General features: G+C 32.4%; 1 long non-coding RNA gene across 2 annotated transcripts; it reads left to right on the top strand.

The window, feature by feature from the left end:
- The first annotated feature begins 1795 nt into the window (after positions 1-1795).
- Positions 1796-7531, top strand: LOC111920263 (uncharacterized). Of its 2 annotated transcripts, XR_002859791.3 has the most exons (8): positions 1796-1920; positions 2979-3334; positions 4695-4731; positions 5223-5705; positions 5783-5909; positions 5978-6284; positions 6771-6877; positions 6969-7531. It is a non-coding gene; the product is annotated as an uncharacterized LOC111920263 (long non-coding RNA). The 2 variants fall into 2 exon arrangements; XR_002859792.3 differs by lacking the exon at positions 1796-1920 and having other exon boundaries at positions 2955-3334; positions 5349-5705.
- The last annotated feature ends 362 nt before the right edge of the window (positions 7532-7893 follow it).

Genomic DNA, 7893 nt, shown 5'->3' with positions numbered 1-7893 from the left:
ACAACTCGGCAAGTAGGATGAAGGACTTGAATATCAGTTTAGAAGGAGAACTCGTCGAGTCGTCGCCTAACTCGACGAGTTGGAAAGCCAACTCGGCGAGTCAGGTCAACTAAAAGTTGACTCTGACTTTGACTTAGGGCATGGTCAGGGGTAAAATGGTCATTTTACCCAAAGGTCAGTGAGCAGTGTTTGATTGAGTATGTTGTGGGAATTGCAGCCGGAGGATTTCCGGAGTAGCAGCAGCAGCAGTAGGCAGTCAGTTCCCGATCAGATCAGCAGCTACTTCGAGGTGAGTTACCTTCCAGTAGCGGTGGGTCTACGGCCACAATGTCGGCCCACCAGTAGGAGTTGTATGTTAGATGATTGTCTTTGTGATATCATCTAGGTTTGCTACTACCTGATATGTTGTATGCTGGCATGATATGTATATGTGATAGTTGTAGAGTTCGGTTGTTAGGACCGAAGGGTAGGTCGGACACCCCAGATATGTCTGACAGTACGTGATGATATGATTGCATGCTGGCTTGTTATGTTATATGAGATAAAGGTAGTAAGAGGGGACTAGTCCCCGAGGATCGGTTGTTAGGACCGATGGGTAGTCAGCACCCCAGAATGGTTTGACACGGGTAGGACGGCACCCCAGAACGGCCGTACCGAGTAGTCAGGCACCCCAGAATAGCCTGGCAGTATGTATGTTATGTGTTTGTATGGTATGTGGTACGATGGGGGAACTCACTAAGCTTTGTGCTTACGGTTTTCAGTTTTGGTTTCAGGTACCTCCTCAGCTAGGGGAAAGGAGCCGACGCGGTAGCAGCATGTCACACACACACTCTCCGGTTTCCGCATTTACAAGCTTCACTGGGATTTGTACTCTGATATTTTGATTGGGTGTATGAATTGGCTTTTAGACATGGTTCACTTTGTGTTATGGTTTGATCAAACAATGTTTTTAGTTATTAATATTTTCTAAAGTAATGTCTTAAAACAAAATTTTTGGTCGTGAAAATTGGGTCGTTACAAAATTGCTATGGAATTGCATTACGTAGCTAAATCTTGAATAGTTGCTACGGAATTAAAATCCGTAGCTAGTTTACTATAAACAATACTACAAGTTTTTTGGTTGTAGCAGGTTCTCTATGAAACTTGTTACAAAATCCATGTATGTAGCTAGTTGGCTACATAACTAGCTACATAATTGGCTACAAAATAAAAATTCGTATCTAGTTAGCTATGGAATTAAGATCCGTAGCTATTTTGCTAGGAAAATTTGTCACAAAATAAAATTTTGTAGCTAATCTATTATGGAACTTGTTACAAAAAGGTGAATTTGCAAAATAGCTACGAAATCAAAATCCATAGGTATTTGGCTACGGAAAATTTCGTAGTTAAATAGTTACGGAATATGTTTCCGTAGCAAAATATAGAAGATTATTGAAAAAAATATATATTAAAAATACACAATTATTTTTGAAAACTCAACAACAAAAATAAAATATTATTTTTAATTCTGTTGAAAATTTAATTATAATATTATTTTTACATTATAAATACAATTAGATTTTGATGACATACATTTGCTAATTTTTGTATAATAAAATTATCCCCATATTTTTAAGGCTTTGGAAATTATTATCCCTAAATCAAAATTTATTTACCTGTTGTTTAAAAAAAATGAATTAATTTGTTTTATTTTGGTTTTTTAGTAAAAAAAATGGTTTAATGAACTTGTGTCATGACGTTTGTTTGAATGTTTTAATAAGGGTAAATTAGTAAATCTACACAAATCTACTTCTTCCCCAACCTCAAATTAGAGGTATCACGTTCAAAATATTGCATCTCTCCCTCTCTCATAGAGCCGCCGCTGTTGCTCACCACCCATCACACCTGTTGTTGCTACTCACAGCTTTCCGATTTCAAGAGGTAATTTTGCTTATGTGTTCTCTCATTTGCAACCAGAAACAATTGGCATTTTGTTATTTTAGGCATACGTTTTCCCTTTTATATCAACTTCTTGCTTCTTGAAAGTAGATATAAATATACTCACGATTACAAATTCTAAGATGGGTTATAAAAACAATTATGAAAGAACTTTTTCTTTTCTTCACTTGTATAAGTAAAGTGACCGAATGAATAAAGATGTACGTTTCAATAAAGTGATATATATATATATATATATATATATATATATATATATATATATATATATATATATATATATATATATATATATATATATATATATATATATATATATATATATATATATATATATATATATTATTTGTTTTATAACAATAATAAATAACAAATGATTATTTATTTTGCTATTATCCAATCCAGTCGACATATCTATTTTGCTACTACCCAAACATCAATTGTTCAAAATCCCCATCACTTTCAATCAGAAAAAATAAAATAAAATAAACTCTTCATGACCATTGATTCATATTCACTATCAACAATTAAAATCTATCACAAGAATAAGATCGCATAAGAAAACCCTCTCAAAATCTTAATAAATGGAAGACCAATTGTTCCAAAACTAACAAGATAGATTCAAATGCATATAATCAAGCTAAAATGTATCAACAATGAATGAAGGTATTTAACTCAGTTTGCCTCAACATAAGATGAAAAAAACACATCTTACCTATTTCATTAACTAATTAATTGCTTTAAATTTCGGAAAAATTGCTTAAAGAAAGATCCACAGCCACTGCTTGAGTTGCATCAATATTGTTGTTCACTTCGCCTGCAAAAACAAGGTTTTAAGGAATAATTAATTAACATTTTTACTATCAACTTATTATAACATAAATAGATAATAAGTTATTAGAGATAACAACTTATAAATAAAAATACGATGAGAAATGTAAGAAACATTATCTCTCTTGCTTTCTATATTATGTTTTTCTGTAATAAATAAAAATGAAACACCAAAATTTCATACATGTTTGTTCTTTACTTTCTTCCTGCAGCCCATCCTTCCCCAACAATGGTTGATTTTCTGTAATTGCCCCTACAGAAGTTATAAGTTCGTCTAGTTCCTTTACACGCAGCTCGCCCTCATCCCCTATAGAAGTATTCAATTGGAAGGTTCAAACTGCAGAAAATTGAGAAAGAAGTAATTTTATTAAGGGCAAATGGGTCAAATCACATGATCCAAATATACTTCTTCCCCAAATCAGGAAACAGTCGATCGTGTCGTTGTTCCAAAAACTATGTCGATCCCAAATCTGAAAATTGTCGATCTCGGAAAATTGCTAGGGTAAAAAACGCCATTATCGATCGGACATCACTCTATAAGTAGATTTTTCTCGATCGTCCCTACCAGGTAACATTCTTCTCCGTTCTTCTATATTTAATAGCTGATAATTTCACTTTTTTATGAATTTGTTTCGCTTTGATTATCCTTTTATTTTGCTTGATTATATGATATCTATATACATATAAGATTGATCGAGAGTTAAATTAGGATACAAGAACAGAGAGCTACAAATCATGCAATTTTGATCATCGACTGTAGGAGGCAATTCCAGTCCGATAATCTGTCTGCGGTGGGAAGCAGCTTCTTTGAGTTTCTTTGTTCGAAGTCTCTTCCTCTGTGCTCTTGTGAGCTTTTGAGACCCTAATTCATCATCTTCCTCGCTTGACGCTGAGAAGTTCGTTTCCGTTTCTCTCTCCAATTCATCTGTATCTATAAAATTTTCGAAAATTCAGAGTGTCAAGTGTATAGACAGATTTCTCAGAACGTAGCTTCAATTTGTGTTCACATAAACGAAATAAAATCAAAAGTTAAACCCACTAATACGATGATGATCTTAATTGGCGATTTCCCGGGCTAAATCGAGGGTTTGTCGATCATATTTGTTCTCAGGAGGTGGTGGCGAAGGTGGAGTATAGAGCATGTTAATCAGGGAATCATGAAACTTTCTTTGTATCTCCTTTCTCTTCATGGTGCTAAAATTGGTAAATTGGTGGAACAAAAGCATTCGTAATAGACTAACAGGTTTTAAGGGTTTCATATGAACAATCTGTTTCCTGAAGGGGTAAATTGTGCTTTCAAGTTTCTGGATTCTAGATTCATATGTGTTCATCTCTTCTGCCTTCTCCACTGTAAAAACTTCTTCATCTTTAATATTTTTTACCTATGTAACTACTATATTTTGCTTCTTTCTAGTGCTCCATTTCTGCTTCATATGGGCATCATTAAGTAGCCATAATCTTGAATCAGATTCTTCAGTAAACTGTTTGTTTTCATCTTCAAGATGATCTTTCCTAGGGCAATTCTAATTTCTGAAACATCACCCTTTCCAAGTAACCTATACTCCATCTCAAAACAAGTTCTTCCCTTATTGTAATTGCTTATGTGCAACAACATTAAAAAGTTGTGCAGCACCATGTCCTGAGTTCTTGGATATAAATACCTGTAAAAAATATTATAAAGAAAAATAGCAACAAACATCTACCCAATTAAATCAATGTCATTCAACTGTGGAAGTTTATTTGCCATTTGATATAATTTTCTAGGTTTAAAATTACCTGACTCTTCTATGCTTGTTTCTTCTATTCTACTGTTGTCGTCTAATTTAGAGACTTGAAATTCTACTGTTGGCATCTCAAGTATATGAAATATCTTTATAATCAGCATTCATAATATATCAATTAATGATTTTTCTTGTTGGAGAATGCAGAAGCCAGAACCTATTGATTGGGAGTACTACAGGAAAGGTCTTTCTTTACCAACAAACAAACATGCATACACTTTTATACCAACAAACCTATTGATTGGTAGTAATTTTAATTGTAGTTTTTGTGCAACCATAGAAATCATTCCATTAGGGTTCTAGTTTTTATTGTTTTTCTAACTTTATTTTAGATAAAATTCAAAATATTTTATAGATAATTTTGAATTTTTGGTCCTATATCTTTTTTGTGTATTAACACTTTTAAAATGATTTGAGTAATGGCCTCATTTTGTGTATACTATCTCGACACCCCTTTTTTCCCTTCCTAACATTCCTTTGAACTATGTTATAATGTGCTAAGTTGGTGAAGGGTAAAACAGTAATCGATCATACTCAAATAGTCTTTATGTATGAAATATTTTTTTTAAATTTTGAATGTCTTTAAAAAGTAGTATGCTTAAATTTTTAGTAAGATATTTCTATAATATTTGTGATCTAACATATTTATAACTTCCTAAGTTTTTAAAATTTCAGAAAATATGTTACAATTCTTATTAAGAGACACATTAAAACGAAAGCATACAAGTGTACGTTTCATAAACAAACGTACCAATGATGCAAAATCTGTTGGTAATATATTTGTCCCATTATCTACACCAGCATTATCTACACCAGCATTGTCGTCATCATCATCTCGTACCACATTATCATCTGTTGGTACTGTATCTACCCCAGCATTTGTTTCACATGTTGGTACTATGGGTGCCACATTATCAACACATGCATCATCCATACCTCCATCATCCAACCAGTCATTCTTACCTACATCATCCACCTAATCATTTGTACCTACATCTATCCAATCATCTGTACCTACATCTACTACATCATCTGTACCTACATCCACAACAAATTGTAGTGAATCGGTTAAGGAAAATGTTGGCGTTCAACATCAAGAGTATTTACTTGGATCTACAGGACTGAATGGGGTCTATATATTGGAGTGTGAGATAAGGAGTAAGTTCAAATTCTTACATTTTTATCAACATTGAGCTTCATGATTTTTACAATGTTGTTAATTTTTTCTTTTGTAGGTTATTTCCTTCGGGCCCATGTTCTGCCGTTATCTATGAATCCTTTGGTGAAAGAGCTGATTTAAATGGGTATAGTTGGGCACCTTCAAGCGACGAGACAAAACTCCTTTATTGGGACGAGTTTCATGTATGTATCTTGTTTATGCAATTGGTATTCATTAACTTAAAAACTCATCTATATATTTTGTATTGTAGAAAAAGTGCTATTGGGATGATGCAAAAACTCCATTAGTCCAGGCTTGTTGGGAAAATAAGGCAAAGGAAAGATATAGACAATATATCTACAATATAAGCTCAAAATGGTAAAAGTCGACTCTAAAAAAACCTGTTAATATAACATCAGAAGTGTGGACATCCTAGACTGCAAGATGGAATACTGAAGAGTTCAAGAAGAAATTAGAACAAAACAAAAAAAAATAAGCGTAGAGGTGTAGCTGTTGGACAAGCCCTTTCTACGCATACCGATGGATCGGCTTCTCATTCCAAGATTGCTTCTGATTTAGTAAGTACTCATTTAATTTTATATTATAGCAATCTACTTTCATTTAGAAATACCATTATTTAGTTCTATTTTGATTTTTATAAGGACTAATCCTAATGCATAAAATAGCAATCTACTTTCTTTTAGTTTTATATTATAACATTCTAGTTCCATTTTTATTTTCAAAGGACTAAGCATAAATACATAAAATAGCAATGTACTTTCATTTAGTTGTATGTTATAGTTTTTCTAGTTCCATTTTGATTTTTAAGAGGACTAATCCTAAAAAGTATGTTATTTTATTTTTCATTTTTAAAGAGTGGAGCCTAAATGCAAAAAATAGCAATCTACTTTCATTTACTTTTGTATCATAGCAATCTAGTTCCATTTGATTTTTAAATGGGTTATGCCTAAAAGTAAGTTGCTATTTTTTCATTTTTAAATATCTAAGCCTAAATGTAAAAATAGCAATCTACTTTAATATTGATTTTTTTTGTATATATGTAGAAGAAGCTTCGGGGACATGATCCGGCACACCATGAACTATTTGTGTATACACACACTAAGAATCACGATGGAGTGACTTTTTTAGTTGACAAAGCTAAAAAATTCATGTAAGTTTTATTTATAATAATTTCATGTAAATTTTTTTTTTTGATTTTTTTTTTGTATAAGTTTTATCTCAACACAATTATAAAATTATAGGATGATTTTATGGAACGATGTGATCAGTTGGAAGCAATAGGAGACGAAATTGATGAGGACAAACTATTTTATGATGTTGTTGGGGGGCATGATCGAAAAAAGAGATTATATGGATTTGGATCATATGGAAAGTGCATTCGTTCTAGTAAAGGATCTTCTGAAATGCATCGCGAATAACGAGGATAATAATGCCGAGACAAAAGTCGAGATTGAGAATTTGAAGAAGTTAGTTGAGACACAACGCGAACAATATGAGGATATTCAACAAAAATATGAGGATGTTCAGCAAAAAGATGAGGATGCTCAGAAAAAGAATGTAGAGTTTCAGCAGAAAAATGTGGATGTTCAAGCAAAGTTTGAACAACAACTTGCACAAGCAATGAATGTCATTAACACATTGAGTGAACAGGTCAAAACTTTTATTAATCAATGATAGAATATTATGTATCGAATAATGTTTTACATTAAATTTGTAGCGACTTTTGATTTTGAAATATGTATCTTTTGATGTATTGGATATTTCTTTTAGTTTCTATAGAAATACTTTGTTATTTTTGGTTTTATATTAATTGTATTTTTGTAAATTGATATAATAAGTCAAGTTAAATAACCAAATTTTATAGAAAAATGGTATGGAACTATTGTTATAGAATTGACTACAAAAAAGTTGTTACAAAATTTGGTACGGAATGAATGGCTACGGAATTTGTTACGGAACGAATAGCTACGGAATTTGCTACGGAACAATTAGTTACGGAATTTGCTATGGAACAATTAGCTACGAAATTTGCTATGGACCAAATGGCTACGGAATTTGCTACGGACCAAATGGCTACGGCATTTGCTACGGAACAATTAGCTACGAAATTTAATATGGACCAAATGGCTACGGAATTTTCTACGGAACAAAATAGATACGGAATTT

Source organism: Lactuca sativa, chromosome 9 (genome assembly GCF_002870075.4).
Source record: "Lactuca sativa cultivar Salinas chromosome 9, Lsat_Salinas_v11, whole genome shotgun sequence".
NCBI lineage: Eukaryota > Viridiplantae > Streptophyta > Magnoliopsida > Asterales > Asteraceae > Lactuca > Lactuca sativa.
This window is presented reverse-complemented; position numbering and strand designations above follow the sequence as displayed.